Raw genomic sequence first — 18,941 nt, forward strand, 5'->3', positions numbered from 1 at the left:
GGATCAAGTCATGCAAGCATTTATTATCATTACAACATCTTAGGAACGCCCAAAATTCGGGCATTCTTTGGTATTTAAGTCTCTTTCACGCAGGAGAAATCGAGATATCAATCTCTCTCCCTCCGGATGAAAGAAACTTAAATAGGGGCATCTGTCATACCGTAATTTTGACCCCCCCCCCTGAGATGTCACATCTCCAGACTTTTCATCAGAATCAAAACAGATAGTCAAAACTGTCACTTGTTCAACAGGTGCTTAATCGGGGATATTCAAGAACAAAAGATCTCAGGCAAAGAATCAATCAATAAAAGGATTAGTCTCCAATACAATCATAGGACTCAAAAATCTTCATTCTATCCACCTATGATTGATTAGACACCAATCATCAAGACTCAGGTCTGCTTAGTTCACCAATCTAGGGTTTTGAGCTCATCAAGGACTGTAATCAGGGATCACCTTTGGGAAACCCTAAAAATCTCCAAGGCATTTGTCAATTGGTTCAAATATATTCAATTGGTTCATATGACATTATTCTTTGGGCATTACACTTCAAATCAAGATCTACAGTCATCAACTTCATCTAGTCGACAATTAGGGTTTCTAACCTAATTCACCTGGACAGTTGACTTTTAATCAGGACATGGATCAAAAACTCAAAACATGGTTCAAGAACTTCTATTACCTCAATATAATCCATTCAGATCACTCATTTGAGGAGGAGATCTTGATTCCACCCAAAAGTCCAAAATTTCACTTCATCTGAAAAAGTCAACTGTACAAGATCACCTTTGACTTTTGAGATTATTGGTCAAAATATGACTCTTAGGGATCAATATCATCAACATATGATCATTGAAGTCATTTGACCAAAGAAATTCAAGAAAATTCATCAAGGATAAAAAAGTCAGGAATTAGGGTTTTTGAGGGTATTATGGGAACTCAAAATTTCACCTACAAAACTCAAAAAACTTTCAACATGAAAGTTGTAGATCTTGCAAAATAAAATAATATCTTACAATGCAACCTTTTTCAAGAAATCAATCATTTAAGAGATTTGGGATTTGGAAGCTTTAGTCATAAAAACTTAGACCCAAACGATTCTGAAGAAACCCCAAACTAATGAATTGAAGTAGATGTTTAGGGCTTTCCAAATTGTGCTCAACCTCCTCCAAATTCATTTTGAGCTAAGAGTTATGCTTGTTCAAAGTTGGCCTCATGAAGGAAAATTATAGGTCATGTATCATTTTGAAACTTTGCAATTTTGTGCATATGGCCTCACTAATGGATGCTACACGACCCATAACACATCTGCAAACATACCATGCATTCATTTTCACCATGGCATAAGGATTGAAGAAGATTCCCAAAACAAGAACATGTGATTTTGTAATCATTACATTTGTGAATTTATGGCAAATGATGATTCACCAATTGGAATCTTCTTCTAAGCCAATTAGAGCTCACTCTGCATCAGGAATGTTCCCTAAGATCACAAGAGATCAATGGATAGGGAGCTAGCTCGAAAATGCAATGATCACATCTTGATATTCTTTGAAATTTCTTCATGCTTAAGAAACCAAACTTACTTCACTAAGCAAGCTCTCTACAGCCAAATGCTCTGAACCTTTTGCCTATAAATACAAGTGCATTCCTCAGTATTAGACACACCAAAGCAACTCAATTCCTTGCTTTCTCCTTCTCTCTCTCATGCTTATGGTTTTTCGAAGTTCTTTGGCAAGAAGAATCGATTTCTTCAAACCAGGGCTCTTCTTTGGGAAATAAGCATTCTAACATCTCAAAGGGGTTCATTTGAGGTGATCCAAGCACCTGGATCACTTCTGTAAGTGGAGGAACACCATAGCCACTTTCATTTTGGAGCTCGAGCAGTTGGAGGTCTATAGCATAATTCAAAGGGTGTCAAGCAAGTCTAAGCAGATCAACATGTTCCTAGGGGTGTAGTGAAGCTATTCAGATGCCTGCAGCACATCTGTAATCACAGAATCACCAACCTCCATGTTCACTTTAAGCTCAAGTAGAAGGAGTCGAGTAGAGCAATCCTGGAGCATTTAAGGTGCAATAAGTATCTAGTTAGCATCACTGAGTCCCCAGGAAGCTTTTAGGATCATTCATACAAGCCATGGTGTTCTCCATCATCCTCACGACCTCCATTTTCAGAGGTATTTTTTTAAACTCCAACTCAATTATTCAAGTACTCTTTCTTGTATATCTCGATACCAGTTTGTTCATCATCATCAGAGGATTGAAAACCCTCTATCATCATTCATTTATTCATCTTGTGCATCATTTAATTTTAAAATTAGGGTTTATGTGTTCTTCGTGTTTATGTTAAAATTCGTTAGTTACACTTAGAATAAATGAATACTGAGCTCATAATCATGTTCCTCGTTCAAAAATGAGCAAGATTGATGTTTACATCATGCCATTTGGTTGAGAAACCAGAGAGTTAGAAAATTCAAAATCTTTGAGCTCGAGGAAGAAGATGAACATGGCGCGCGTAAATTTGAATTTCCTGGCTTGTCTTAAAATATAATAAAATTCGTGTATATAGTTAACAAGCTGCGCGCGCAGCTCAGTTGGTTGTTGTTTTGAGAAGTGAACATAAAGGCGTGGGTTCAAGTCTTGGTGAAGACAAATTCAATTTTTTTACCACTTTTCTCATTTGTTTTCTCTTACAACTTTAACTATTTCATTCACCTATTAAATTAAATCAGTTTCACTTCATTTTTCACACACTTGTTAATTAATATATATATATATATATATATATATATATATATATATATATTTTATGATTAAACAAAAAAAACACAAAAATATTATTTATTTCATGAATTTTTATTAGGTTAAAAATGGTGTGTTGTTTTAGTATTTTAAAATATATTTTAATACATATTTTCATTGAAATTTCAAAATCTAATATCTCATAAATACTTTAGTGATAAAAATCCTAATCATTTAGGTCTTAATTAGGTATAGATATTATCTTTACCCTAATTAAGTTGACTTTTGTCAAAATTCAAACTGTTTTTCAAACTTCAAAGTAAACAGACGATCGAGGTTTCAAACAACAGAACCTTGCATCTTTTCAACTATTTCTCATAAATAGTGAAACACCTTTTTCTTTTATTAGTTTGTTTTCAAAAACTGTATTTACAAAATCCTCTTTCTGTTTTCAAAACATTCTTCTGGTATTTGAAGGGCATTATTCCCGGTGAAACTCTTCAGATACCTATGTGACCTATGTCCATCTTCACTTCTTCTGTTTTCAAAAACCTTTAACTGTTTATTATAAATATTCAACTGTTATCAATCAACTGCTGGTAAGGATTTGTACATACTTCTTCAAAGGCCTCCACTCCATCCAGGTTAGGCTTTATAGCTTTTATTTTTACAGTCTTCATTTAAATTACTGTCAAATATAAATTGTGCATATATATATTAGTTTAGAACTACGTTTGAGTGTAAACCTTAGGACAGTTAAACTATATATATATATATATTATAGGAATATGACCTAGGATTGAGAATGTCTTCCCGGTGAAGGCTCTTTCCTAATTAGAGATCTTTTAGTTCAAACCCTCAAGATGAATTATTCCCGGTGAAACATCTTGAAAAAGCCTTAGAATCCAAAAATAGGACACATCCACCCAAGAGGAATTATTCCCGGTGAAACCTCTTACCCATTTGCTTAGAGCCAAAATAAGTTCAAAACCACATAGCTTTCTCTTGTGCTATAACAAGGACCCTCGATGACCCTCGATTAGCCTCCTCTTGGGCTTTGTACAGGGACCCATAGACTTCTTAAAAGCATTCCCAGCTTCCTCTTGAGCTTGTATACAAGGACCCATCAGGTTTCTTATAAACATAGGAACAGGTCTTTAGTTACCTTTTAGACTATCTTGGTGAGTTTCTTCTATTCCTTAAACCAGACTTTTAAACAAGCTAAGATTGCCTCAATCTCACATTGAGCACACCTTTTGGAATGAGAGACATGGATAGTCTCTGTCACCCTTATCTTCATTAACTTTCCTTAGCAGAGTCTAGGTTCTATTTGTTTATCCTCAATCAGAGTCAGCCTTAATCTTGGGCTTTAAACAAGAAGTCTCAATTAGATAATCTTTCTGCCATCATTCATAAAATCCCTGGAAAGGGTTAGCCTCCAAAAATTCATTCTTTCAAATGATATTTTTCTCAGCTGAGTAAAACCCCTGGAAAGGGTTAGCCTCCAATCTCAGTCAATAAAAGATATATTTCTCAATAAAGAGTCCGCCACAACCTTGGGCCTCATACAAGGCATGAAATAATGACTTCCCCAGTTAAGAGTCAGCCACAATTCTGGGCTTTGTACAGAACACCAAATAAAATCCAATCAAATAAATGCTCTCCAGCAAGTCTCCGCCTCAATTCTGGGCTTTGTACAAAACACAAAGACTTCTTAGCTTAAGTCCATCCCCAGTAGAGTTATCTCCCAGAGTCAGTAAAATAATAAATCAATCAAAAGCCTCAAGGTTGGGCCTCATATAAGCCAGCTAAAAATCAAATCTTTCAAACAGTAGATATACATAGCTTATCTCTATAAAGAGATCTTTCTCCTATCTCACCATATTCAACCAAACAAACATTTCAATTCAATTTCAATTTCAAACATTCTCCGATTTAGGACTTTTGAAAGGCATGCTCTGAGGCAAACAAACCCAGACTTGTACACTTTCCCTAATTTGGATGAGAATCCTTCTTTCATTCAAGAGGTATGTTGGCTGTCATACTTGATCAACCAAGTAGGCTCCCTCTCTTAATGAAATGAATTCAGCTTTTTCTGTCACTTTAAAATGTTTGCGGTAGAATAGTAGAAATACCTCTCTGTAAAGATAATTTCATGTCTCTTTACTGTAAACAGATATTTAATTCAAGCTTCAACCTTGAGCTTCAAGCAAGGCACCAAAAATATTAATTTCCCTAATTAGTTCTCCAAACTACAAAAATCTCTGGCTTCCATTAGGGATATGTAGGCATGAGGTTCACAAGGAATCTCAGCGAGCTAATAAAATACCAAAAATAGTCTGTCTGTCTGTCTCTCTTTTAATCAATTCAATTCCTTCTCCTAACACAAAGGAAAACTTTCCCAATAATAAGCAACAAACACAATCACATTGACACAGAGAAGGTTCCCGTAGAGTACTACGGATATGTAGGGTGCTTAAACTCTTCCCTATGTATAACCGACCCCCCGGACTCCATAATTTCTAGTCTAGGTGAATCCCCACACTTAGCAAACTCCTAGGGTTTATTTGAGATCTTTTTCCCCTTTCCTACTCGTAGGATAATTAAAAAGTTTGTGTGATATCGTAGAAAGAACTGAAACAAAATTCATCCTGCTTCGGGCGCATTCTCCTTCCAAATTTCGTGTGAAGGGTCTAGCGTGCCGTCCTCCCAAGTGAAACGGGGAGGTAAAAAAAACGACACCACACATATAGTCAGAGAATAAGCATGCATATAATTCAAAAGGGCGTCACATCGACGTTTTCAAAAACTAAAAGCTTTAAAAAAATGACAGCATTTATCCACAATATACAATACACCTGGTCATTCCAAATAACACCTAAACATTTAATTACAATTCATACAGAATATGCATTCACAGCGGAAAGTACTAAAAATACTCATGTTTTTCATAAAATGATTCATGTCTCATACCATGATCATATCTCAATAAGTATCTCAACATAAAATAAACAATAATCATAATATTTGGCTTAAAAGCCTCCCGAAAAACAAGTAAAGAAAAAACAGATTCACGAGTCATAACATAATACATAAACAAATGAAACATGAGTTTAACACACCTAGTCTGTGAAGGCAAGCTTCTACAATACTATGTTTTGATGAAGACAACTATCATAAGTATGCATCAATAAAGGATGAGCAAAAAGATCAAATAAGCTATGGATCAAGATTGCAAATTTCATAAAGATTAGCTTTGGTTGATTGATCTTCAAGTCATAATGGTACAAGTTAAATACTTTTACATTGATACTACTTAGTGCTCAAAAATCATATAAAATTTCATACACATGCATGCCCAAACTCATATATGCATGGCATAAGTTTCCAACATTGAAAAACATGCATTTTTACATTTTGAGTTTAGGTAACCGGTTACCAACATTCATGTAACCGGTTACATTGTTGGCAGTAGCAATTTCTGGGCATTTTCACTTGATGTAACCGGTTACATTGTTGGCAGTAGCAATTTCTGGGCATTTTCACTTGATGTAACCGGTTACATCTTTTTAGGTAACCGGTTACATGATCGTATTTTTGAATTTCTGGGCTGTAACGTAACCATGTAACCGGTTACATCCTTTTAGGTAACCGGTTACACCTGAACCAGTGGCAACTTTTCATGTTGAATCTGTCCCAAACGAATCTATCTTTTAAACCTTTAACCATTGCATTGTTCTATCAATATGCAACCATTCTAAGAGGCATATAGTCACCTATATATACTATAAACTTCAGATTTAAACCTCACCTCTTTCATTACAATTTACCACCTTTTTAATCATATATTTTCATCATATATTTTCATACAAGTGTTTCATACTTGAACTTTCATTGAAACTTTTTCTACAGATTGTTAGAAAAGTTTCTCGTTCATACATAAACACTTGAGCACTATTATGTCATTGTAAATTGTCTTGCTTGAAAGAGAAGATCAATCTTATAGATTGATATATGTTCATTAACATTTCTACTCAAATATATTCATTATTATTGACTTGCTATTCAGGATTGTTGAAAGCAAGGGTTATTGATTAGTGAGAGGATTGTTCTCATAATCAAGATAGTAAATCCGAGAGGATTGTTCTTGGTGGTTGAGATCTTGTTGTCCAGGATTGTTGGAAACAAGTTAGTGAAAAATCCAAGAGGATTGTTCTTGGTGGTTTTTGTTAGAAGATTGTAGGAGGAGTCTTGTGTAGGCTTGTACAAAGATCTAACAATAGTAAAATCTCTTTCATGTTGAAAGGGGACCGGAGTACTCTCGGATTGTGAGGGGAACCAGTATATATCGTTGTGTTCTTTATTTTTCTGCAATTTACCGCTTTCATCACTATTATCAAAAAAAGAAAAGAACCATTCAAAAACCTTCAAACACTTAACCAGAAAAATAAGTACAAGTATTCTAAAAACCGGATAAATCTTTGAAAACCTAATTCACCCCCCTCTTAGGCGCACTCTTAAACTTACAATTGGCATCAGAGCAGGTTATAGGTAACATGTTCCTAAAGATCCAGAATGGCTTCCGCAAATCAAAATCCAGTTTTTAGAGATGGTGGTAGTAACAACAAGCCTCCATTATTTTGTGGTGAATACTTTGACTTTTGGAAAATCCGAATGAAGGCTCACTTAGAAGCACAAGGAGAAGAAGTATGGGAAGCAGTCCAAAATGGTCCATTTGTTCCTATAACTGTTGTCGATGGTGTTGAATCAACAAAGCTTAAAGTTTCATGGAACGATGATGATAGAAAGAAGGTTCTTGCTGACAAAAAGGCGGTCAATCTTCTTCAAGGTGCTCTTAGTATGGATGAATTTTTCCGAGTATCGGCATGTACAACCGCAAAGGAAATATGGGATACTCTTGTAGAAACTCATGAAGGTACCACCGAAGTTAAAAGATCAAGATTGAATACCTTAAGTCAAGAATATGAACTGTTTAGAATGAAGCCTAGAGAAACTATTCTCGAATTGCAAAAACGATTCGTTCATTTGACAAATCACTTGAAGGCACTTGGTAAGACCCTCACTAGCGAAGAACTAAATCTAAAAGTGCTTAGATCTTTAACGAGAGAATGGCAACCGAAAGTAACGGCGATATCCGAGAAAAAGAATCTATCAAAGATGACTTCTGCAACCTTGTTCGGTAAACTTCAAGAATATGAAACAGAACTCGGAAGACTTGAAACGCATGAAATTCAAATAAAAGATTCAAAAGATATTGCCTTGAAGACAAGAGTCAAGCATCATAGCAATCAAGAGGATGAATCCACTAGTGAAGAAGATAATGAGTTCATCAAAAAGTTTGAAAAATTTCTAAGAAAAGAAAAGAAAAAGGAGATCATTAAAGAGGAAGCACCAACAAGAAAGATTAAATGCTTTGAATGTGGAGAAAGAGGACATGTCAAAAGTGAATGCCCTAAACTTGAAAAGAAGGACAAATACTTCAAGAAAAATAAGGATAAAAAATCAAAGAAAGCATATGTAGCATGGGATGACAATGAAATAAGTTCATCTTCACATGAAGAACATGTGAATCTTGCATTGGTAGCAACACACCATTCTGATGATGAAGACAATGAGGTTAGTAATGAATTTTCTCTTTTTGATAATGATGTTCAAGATGCTATAAATGAATTGTTAAATGAGTGCAAAATTCTCTATAAAACTATCTCATCTCAAAAGAAAATAATATCATCTTTAGAAGAGAAGGTTAAGATAATTGAAGAAGAACAAAAAGATGACAAAGAAAAAATAATTAGTGTTCAAGAAAATAGTGTTGTATGCAAGAATTGTGAATCACTTTCTTTTCAAATTGTTCAAATAAAGAGAATCCTTGAAAGGTATGAAAAAGGACAAATTGGGTTGGAAGGTGTCCTTAGGCAACAAAGATTCCCTAATGATAAAAGTGGTCTTGGATATGCAAAGTCTAAACCAAGTACTAGTAAAACTATCTTTGTGAAGGCAGGTGAACAATTCAACAAATTGGATAAAGCACAAAAGGTATATCATCATCCTAAAAGGTTTTCTAAAAAGAAACCATATGTTCCTAGATATAAAAGCAACTTTGAACCTACTTGTTTTTATTGTGGTATTATTGGTCACACACCCAATGCTTGTTATGTAAGGAACTTTAGTGTTCCTAGTGGACATTATGTATGGGTGAAGAAAGGAACTAACTATGATGGACCCAAAGCACATTGGGTACCAAATCAAACTTAATTTGTTTTGTAGGTTTGCTTAAGGACCACTTAAAATCTATGGTGTTTTTGACAAGTGGTGGTTCTAAGCATTTGATGGAAGACCTAAACTAACTTTCAAATCTAGTTCTAAAGTCCAAGAGTTATTTCAAATATGGGGAATACCTTAAAGGAAGAATTCTTGGTAAAGACAAAGTTGAAGTACTAACTTTCACATCCATTGAAGATATACTTTATGTTGAAGGACTAAAGCAAAATCTTCTTAGAAAAATCCAACTTTGTGACAATTGCTTCAAGTTCGTTAAGGATGAATATTTGATGAAGCCACTCATGAGGTAAAACTCATAGGTAAAGAAGTAATATTTTTCATGATTTATTTATAATAATTTATCTTTTTCCCATCCTTTTTGATAATGACAAAGGGGGAGAAGATATTTGTGTATATGTGTATGCTTGCTTGTCTCTAACATTTGCAGCCATAAAGAAATAATATTCTCAAAAATCAAGGGAGAGCTTTGATCAAGGGGGAGTTATCAAATTTAGGGGGAGCATTCACATAAGAGCATTACACTTCATATTTCAAAGGTTGTCATCATCAAAAAGGGGGAGAATGTGAAGGCAAGCTTCTACAATACTATGTTTTGATGAAGAGAACTATCATAAGTATGCATCAATAAAGGATGAGCAAAAAGATCAAATAAGCTATGGATCAAGATTGCAAATTTCATAAAGATTAGCTTTGGTTGATTGATCTTCAAGTCATAATGGTACAAGTTAAATACTTTTACATTGATACTACTTAGTGCTCAAAAATCATATAAAATTTCATACACATGCATGCCCAAACTCATATATGCATGGCATAAGTTTCCAACATTGAAAAACATGCATTTTTACATTTTGAGTTTAGGTAACCGGTTACCAACATTCATGTAACCGGTTACATTGCTGGCAGTAGCAATTTCTGGGCATTTTCACTTGATGTAACCGGTTACATCATTTTAGGTAACCGGTTACATGATCGTATTTTTGAATTTCTGGGCTGTAACATAACCATGTAACCGGTTACATCCTTTTAGGTAACCGGTTACACCTGAACCAGTGGCAACTTTTCATGTTGAATCTGTCCCAAACGAATCTATCTTTTAAATCTTTAACCATTGCATTGTTCTATCAATATGCAACCATTCTAAGAGGCATATAGTCACCTATATATACTATAAACTTCAGATTTAAACCTCACCTCTTTCATTACAATTTACCACCTTTTTAATCATATATTTTCATCATATATTTTCATACAAGTGTTTCATACTTGAACTTTCATTGAAACTTTTTCTACAGATTGTTAGAAAAGTTTCTCGTTCATACATAAACACTTGAGCACTATTATGTCATTGTAAATTGTCTTGCTTGAAAGAGAAGATCAATCTTATAGATTGATATATGTTCATTAACATTTCTACTCAAATATATTCATTATTATTGACTTGCTATTCAGGATTGTTGAAAGCAAGGGTTATTGATTAGTGAGAGGATTGTTCTCATAATCAAGATAGTAAATCCAAGAGGATTGTTCTTGGTGGTTGAGATCTTGTTGTCCAGGATTGTTGGAAACAAGTTAGTGAAAAATCCAAGAGGATTGTTCTTGGTGGTTTTTGTTAGAAGGTTGTAGGAGGAGTCTTATGTAGGCTTGTACAAAGATCTAACAATAGTAAAATCTCTTTCATGTTGAAAGGGGACTGGAGTACTCTCGGATTGTGAGGGGAACCAGTATATATCGTTGTGTTCTTTACTTTTCTGCAATTTACCGCTTTCATCACTATTATCAAGAAAAGAAAAGAACCATTCAAAAACCTTCAAACACTTAACCAGAAAAATAAGTACAAGTATTCTAAAAACCGGATAAATCTTTGAAAATCTAATTCACCCCCCCCTCTTAGGCGCACTCTTAAACTTACATAGTCTACCCAGTGTTACATGACCAGAGCATCAACTCACTACCTAATCTCCAACAAACACAGAAGAAACTCCAGCTAAGTCTCTCAAGAGCTACTAAACGCCAGAACCTGCATGTCGCCAAACGAGGGCAACATTAAAACAGAAGGGTGAGAATTCGAATCATTATGAAGAAAGTACAATAAAGCACAATGATTAAATCAACAATTGAAGGAATTCGTCACACCTTATATAACCATATAAATCATACTATCAAATATATTTCACATATTCAAGTATACAACCAAGTTCACTAATATAATACTCAATTTATTCAATACTATGTTTCCAAATATGCACACATCATTATCACACATTCACATATATCACCAAAATCATGTATCAATCATTACCAAATTTAATTATCACATCTCATGCACACATAACAATCACATAATCACATAATTGCATATATTCAAACATCACATAACTCCAATGTGACTCAATGCAAGACATGTGACTCTATGCATGTGGTACCCAATATGGACCTAAAGTTCCACCGCTTCCGATTCATATAGAATCTAGCCACGCTTCAGATCCGGACAAGATCAAAGCCACCAAATGTAAACCTATAGTTTACCGCTTTCTGATTCACTCTAGAATCCAAGCCACGCTTCGGATCCGGACAAGATCAAAGCCACTACACATGTTTCCAATTAAGGATCAACGTAATCTACGTCTATTTCCATTCAAGGATCACCGTCTATTACCATGTGAACCCACAGTTTCACCGCTTCCACAATAAAGCCGACTATGCTATGAATGAATGTACAATTACCAACCAATTATGAAACTAAGATTATCTCATCAATCTTAACTTACCGCATACCAATTAATAATTCAAATCTATGAATTATCCACCAATTTGTACACCACATTCAAAACACACATATATTATTCACATATAAAAAGTCAATTATTCAATTACGATTCACAAAATCCAATTAATAATAGTAACCATACTATCTCATGTTAATTCTCATTTGTGCCGATTATATATGAACACACCTTTTCAACATCAAGCAATTAATCATTAGAATTAATGCTAACCAACTACTCACAGAGAATCATTATCAAGACAACATCATTGATATAACAATATATTATTCTCAACATGAATATTCAACCAACATACAAATTTGGTTCATTTCACAAAATACAGCAATTTACCGATGAACCGAATAATCAATTCCATTCCAATTATACTCTAATCAATTGAACACATTGAAATTAATTCCACTATTAATTAATCAACCAATTAATAAATACACTACATTAGTTCCAATTTATTGTTTCATTTTCTATTCTAAAACCAACATTTAACATAAAGGATATTCAAATCCACACAATTTCGGTTGGTTCGTAAAATATCACAATTTCAACAAAATAACACCACCACAATAATCTACTAATTAAACTTAGCTACCACGTAAATTTTCATTAAATTCGGGACAACTAATTATACCGCTTAATTCGGCTATTTCGACCAAAACGGGACTGTTTTGAATTTTTCAGCAACTTGCTAGCATCCTGCAATTTCTATTATTTATTTGTATTAACTTTCCACTATCAAGATCACTCTTGTTTCCAAATCATGATTTTTGTAAAAGACAATCAATAATTAGGCAAATATATGCATACAAAAAAAAAGAGTTGTAGAAGGGAGGGGTGTGTCTTTAACCAATATGAAGTCTTCCAACTTTTTGTCATCGTATTCAATAATACTGTATGAGAGAATTTAGAAATAACCCCATCATCGATACCCCTTATCTAACCATCAATAAATTTTTCTAAATCTATCCTAACACATCCAAATTGAAACTCCTCACCATTAACATAAACAACACACATTAACTGTCAATCTATCAAATCTATTAATGCAAAATAGATCTTTTATAGAAGATGCTAAACACACTCAACAACAATCTTCGTAAGAAACACAGTACCAGTACAAATATATAATAATCAGCAATCAGAGAACTAGAAAAGCATTAACTAATTCTCAAAGCAAACACAAAAACAATTAAATGAAACTTGATTGAACGAATGACCCACTAATTTTGCTCATTTTCCTCACAGACAGAATTCTCACTATTGTTTCAAATTCAAATTTCTATTTTCTACACAATAACCTAATCATGTTAATCTACCCATTGACCCAATCATACAAACCCATAATAATAAGGATTCTCCTCCTTACCTCTTTGATTCTTCAAACCCTAGCTCTCACTTGTTCCCCTTTTGCTCCTCTTCTCCACCTTCTATTCTCTTCTTTAAAATTCAGCAAATGAAATGATAATGTTATGTCTACTCTCCTCAATCCTTACTATCTTATGTCATATTGGGCTTAAAAAAAATAACACCCCCTATTTACTTCTAACTCTAATAAATAGGCCCAATTAAATATAATCTCTTAATATCTCTATTTAGTTCAATAAACTAAATAAACACCAATACACACAATGTTAATTAATTCAATTAATTATTATATCTCATAACAATTAAATAATTATTTAACACACCAAGTAAAATAAAATAATATAATAAAATCAATACGGATAAAATCCTCTAATAACTCATTGTCTCATATTTACGCTAAATATTAACTCATTAATATTTCTAATACTAAAAATATTAAAATTTTTGATTAAATATTGATCTGCTATCCCGAACTAATACCAACTAAATCGTCCCAAAACGCGAAAATTTCAATAAACATCAGAAATGACTAAATTAAGCAAATAATTATTAAAAACACCAAATAATATAATTACTAATATAATTAATAAAAATATTAATAAAAATCGGGATGTTACAACTCTCCCCTGCTTAGAATATTTTCGTCCTCGAAAATTCAATCGACACAATCATTTCGACACTGAAACCACACTTACTCTCTCCCGATTCATACCAATACCAAACGTTCCACATCTTCAACCATACAAGCTTCCAAGGATGCTACTCCAATACTCCAATGGAATACCATGCAAACACACTGTTCTCTCGATTTCAAACTTAGCAAGTCTCTCCATCCGATAATCCATCCTTACTGGAATAAAATAAGCGCATCTCGTCAACCTTTTCACAATGACCCAAATCACTTCACAATTACTCGATGTTCTCAGCAACCCGAAACAAAATCCATAGAGATACCATCTCACTTCCACTCGAATAGGATAACTGTTGCACCAACTAAACGGTTTCTGACAAGTCCAGCTCAAATACACAATTCCGCCATATCCCTCTTCATACTTTACCACTAAACATTTTCCTCAAATATTGTTACATTTTAGTAGCATCATGACGTATACTCAAACCATTACGATGCCCTTCATCCAAAATTCTCTTCTCAAATCTGAAACATCAGGAATACAAACTCGATCATGACTCCTCATGACACTATTCTCATCAATCCGAAAGTTATTACCTTTTTCCTTGCTTCATCAATGTCATCTTGTCAACTAATTCTAAATCCAATTTTTGACCCTCTCTAACCTCGTCAAGAATACCACAAGTAAGCTTCAACATACCAAACTTAACACACGAATACTTCGTCTCACAAACCAAACTCAAGTCTCTGAATTGTTCCAACATCTTTAATTCTCGAATCATTGACATAGACATATGCAATGATTTCCTACTCAATGCATCGGTTACAACATTCGCTTTTCCAGGATGGTAATTCAACCCAAAATCATAATCCCTCGAAATTCCACTCGCCTTGTTTTCCACATATTCAATTCTTGTAGTCCCTACATACCTCAAATCTCGATCCAAACAATAATGCCTCTTAAGTTTCAAAACAAACCCAGCGGCATATAACATCCACTCATACATCGAATAATTCCTCTAATGAACTTTATGTTGCCTTGAAGTATAACTACCACTTGTCGATATTTGCATCAACCCACCTCTGCTCAAAATCACAAACCTATAGAAACTCTCTTCCTTTAACCAAAGCTCACATTCAGAAAACTTCACATATAACCTCTTCTCTTTCAACATAGATAACACAATCCTTAATGTTCAGTATGTTCATCATCACTCTTAGAATTAAAACATCCTAAAAATCATTACCTCATAGAACCTTATTTTCTTCTTACTCGACAAAACAGGCGCGACTCTATGACTATACACTCAGACATTTGAATCTTTTCTCAAACAAATCCTCAAATCTACTCTTCAACTTCCCCTTAGTCGCTTTACACAATACCAAGTTAGTAAGACAGTTCTATCTCGTCCATTACGATCTCGTCTCCTATCAACAATAGATTAAGGGTGACCAAGTCAATTTGTCAATAGACAGTCGACAATCATAATGAAACATAAACCACCGTTACTAACTATAATAATGTTCCTTCAGAACTCGCACTCGAAATCACTTAAAATACCAAGATCCAAAATCTCTCTTAAAGTTACAATTACTTGATTCAACTCCAAATAGTTCATACCAAAATTCTCCTCAATTTGGTCTAATGGAAAACAAACTAAATCAATTCCCAAAATCTCTATCAAAGATGCTCAACGGATAATTCAAACACGCAAAAAAAGGTAGAAACAAAATCACAGCAGTTGTATCAATAGCATTACTTCTATGCATAACAGATAAAGCAAGATCCAACTTCACAACACAATCCAAAGATGAAAGAATGCGTTGCACCATTATCAATAATAAAGTACATACCTCAGATTATCTTCTCCTTAGCAGTGGTTTCAGCACCAGGTAACGCAAACACTTTTCCTTTCGCTTGCTCTTTCTTTGGCTTATCACATTTGGTATTAATGTGATCTCGCTCACCATAATTGTAACAAATCTCACTCGAACCAATTCTACACTTGTGTGCTTTGTGACAAATCTTGTTGCACTTGAAACATGTCACATGAGTCCTATCACAATCAACGACACGATGACCTTCAATACCACATTCGAAACACTTAAGTGGAGCAGAAGTTCCTCCCCCACTTAGCTTCTTGCCAGAATCAGATTGTTATCTCTTGTCATCATATGGTTTCCCGCTGGATTGTCCTCTTCCTCACTTCAAATTTAGAAACCTCATTTCTTTCTTTCCACGCACATCTTCTGGAAAATAGTTTTCTGAAAATGCATCACGGAAAAGAGTCCAAGTAACTTCAAAACTTCTCTTTCAAATCTCCGCACAGTATTACTCCACCAATCGCCAGCTCCTTTCGTTAGCATGTGAGTACCAAACCGTACTTTCTATACATCAGTGAAACTCACAACTTGAAAGATCTTCTCAATTTCTCTCATCCATGCTTGTGCTTTGTCCGGTCCATACTCTCCTTCAAAGATCGGCGGATTGCACCTTCGGAAATCTCCAAAAGCACGGAACTCATCCTTTCCTCCATAACCGGCACTCTCTTGTGGAGTTTGTCCAATCGCACCAGTCCACCTCATCACTGCCTCAACATCAATGTTACCATTCCTTCCGTCAGCCATTGTCCTAAGACATCCAACGACCGAACAGACAAAATAGTATCGTTCTTGTCAGATACACAAATCTAATACAACAGGATAAAAGACATTAATAACCTTGACCAACTAGTCGACCATGCTCTGATACCACTAATGTAACACCCCTTTTATACCCCAAAATAAATAAGCATATAATCAGAGAATAAGCATGCATATAATTCAAAAGGGCGTCACATCGACGTTTTCAAAAACTAAAAGCTTTAAAAAAACGACAGCATTTATCCACAATATACAATACACATGGTCATTCCAAATAACACCTAAACATTTAATTACAATTCATACACAATATGCATTCACAGCGGAAAGTACTAAAATTACTCATGTTTTTCATAAAATGATTCATGTCTCATACCATGATCATATCTCAATAAGTATCTCAACATAAAATAAACAATAATCATAATATTTGGCTTAAAAGCCTCCCGAACAACAACTAAACAATAAACAGATTCACGAGTCATAACATAATACATAAACAAATAAAACATGAGTTTAACACACCTAGTCTACCCAGTGTTACATGACCAGAGTATCGACTCACTACCTAATCTTCAACAAACACAAAAGAAACTCCAGCTAAGTCTCTCAAGAGCTACTAAACGCCAGAACCTACATGTCGCCAAACGAGGGCAACATTAAAACAGAAGGGTGAGAATTCGAATCATTATGAAGAAAGTATAATAAAGCACAATGATTAAATCAACAATTGAAGGAATTCGTCACACCTTATATAACCATATAAATCATAATATCAAATATATTTCACATATTCAAGTATACAACCAAGTTCACTAATATAATTCTCAATTTATTCAATACTATGTTTCCAAATATGCACACGAACCATCATTATCACACATTCACATATATTACCAAAATCATGTATCAAACATTACCAAATTTAATTATCACATCTCATCCACACATAACAATCACATAATCACATAATTGCATATATTCAAACATCACATAACTCCAATGTGACTCAATGCAAGACATGTGACTCTATGCATGTGGTACCCAATATGGACCCAAAGTTCCACCGCTTCCGATTCATATAGAATCTAGCCACGCTTCAGATCCGGACAAGATCAAAGCCACCAAATGTAAACATATAGTTTACCGCTTTCTGGTTCACTCTAGAATCCAAGCCACGCTTCCGATCTGGACAAGATCAAAGCCACTACACATGTTTCCAATTAAGGATCAACGTAATCTACGTCTATTTCCATTCAAGGATTACCGTCTATTACCATGTGAATCCACAGTTTCACCGCTTCCACAATAAATCCGACTATGCTATGAATGAATGTACAATTACCAACAAATTATGAAATTAAGATTACCTCATCAATCTTAACTTACCGCATACCAATTAATAATTCAAATCTATGAATTATCCACCAAATTGTACACCACATTCACAAAGCACATATATTATTCACATATAAAAAGTCAATTATTCAATTACGATTCACAAAATCCAATTAACACTAGTAACCATACTATCTCATGTTAATTCTCAATTGTGCCGATTATATATGAACACACCTTTTCAACATCAAGCAATTAATCATTAGAATTAATGCTAACCAACTACTCACAGAGAATCATTATCAAGACAACATCATTGATATAACAATATATTATTCTCAACATGAATATTCAACCAACATACAAATTCGGCTCATTTCACAAAATACCGCAATTTACCGATAAACCGAATAATCAATTCCATTCCAATTATATTCTAATCAATTGAACACATTGAAATTAATTCCACTATTAATTAATCAACCAATTAATAAATACACTACATTAGTTCCAATTTATTGTTTCATTTTCTATTCTAAAACCAACATTTAACATAAAGGATATTCAAATCCACACAATTTCGGTTGGTTCGTAAAATATTACAATTTCAACAAAATAACAACACCACAATAATCTACTAATTAAACTTAGCTACCACGTTAATTTTCATTAAATTCGGGAGAACTAATTATACCGCTTAATTCGGCTATTTCGACCAAAACGGAACTGTTTTGAATTTTTCAGCAACTTGCTAGCATCCTACTATTTCTATTATTTATTTGTATTAACTTTCCATTATCAAGATCACTCTTGTTTCCAAATCATGATTTTTGTAAAAGACAATCAATAATTAGGCAAATATATGCATACCAAGAAAAAAAGAGTTGTAGATGGGAGGGGTGTGTCTTTAACCAATATGACGTCTTCCAACTTTTTGTCATCGTATTCAATAATGCTGTATGAGAGAATTTAGAAATAATCCCATCATCGATACCCTTTTCTAACCATCAGTAACTTTTTCTAAATCTATCCTAACACATCCAAATTGAAACCCCTCACCGTTAACATAAACAACACACATTAACTGTCAATCTATCAAATCTATCAATGCAAAATAGATCTTTTATAGAAGATGC

The sequence above is a fragment of the Vicia villosa genome, linkage group LG1 (assembly GCF_029867415.1).
Source record: "Vicia villosa cultivar HV-30 ecotype Madison, WI linkage group LG1, Vvil1.0, whole genome shotgun sequence".
Lineage (NCBI taxonomy): Eukaryota > Viridiplantae > Streptophyta > Magnoliopsida > Fabales > Fabaceae > Vicia > Vicia villosa.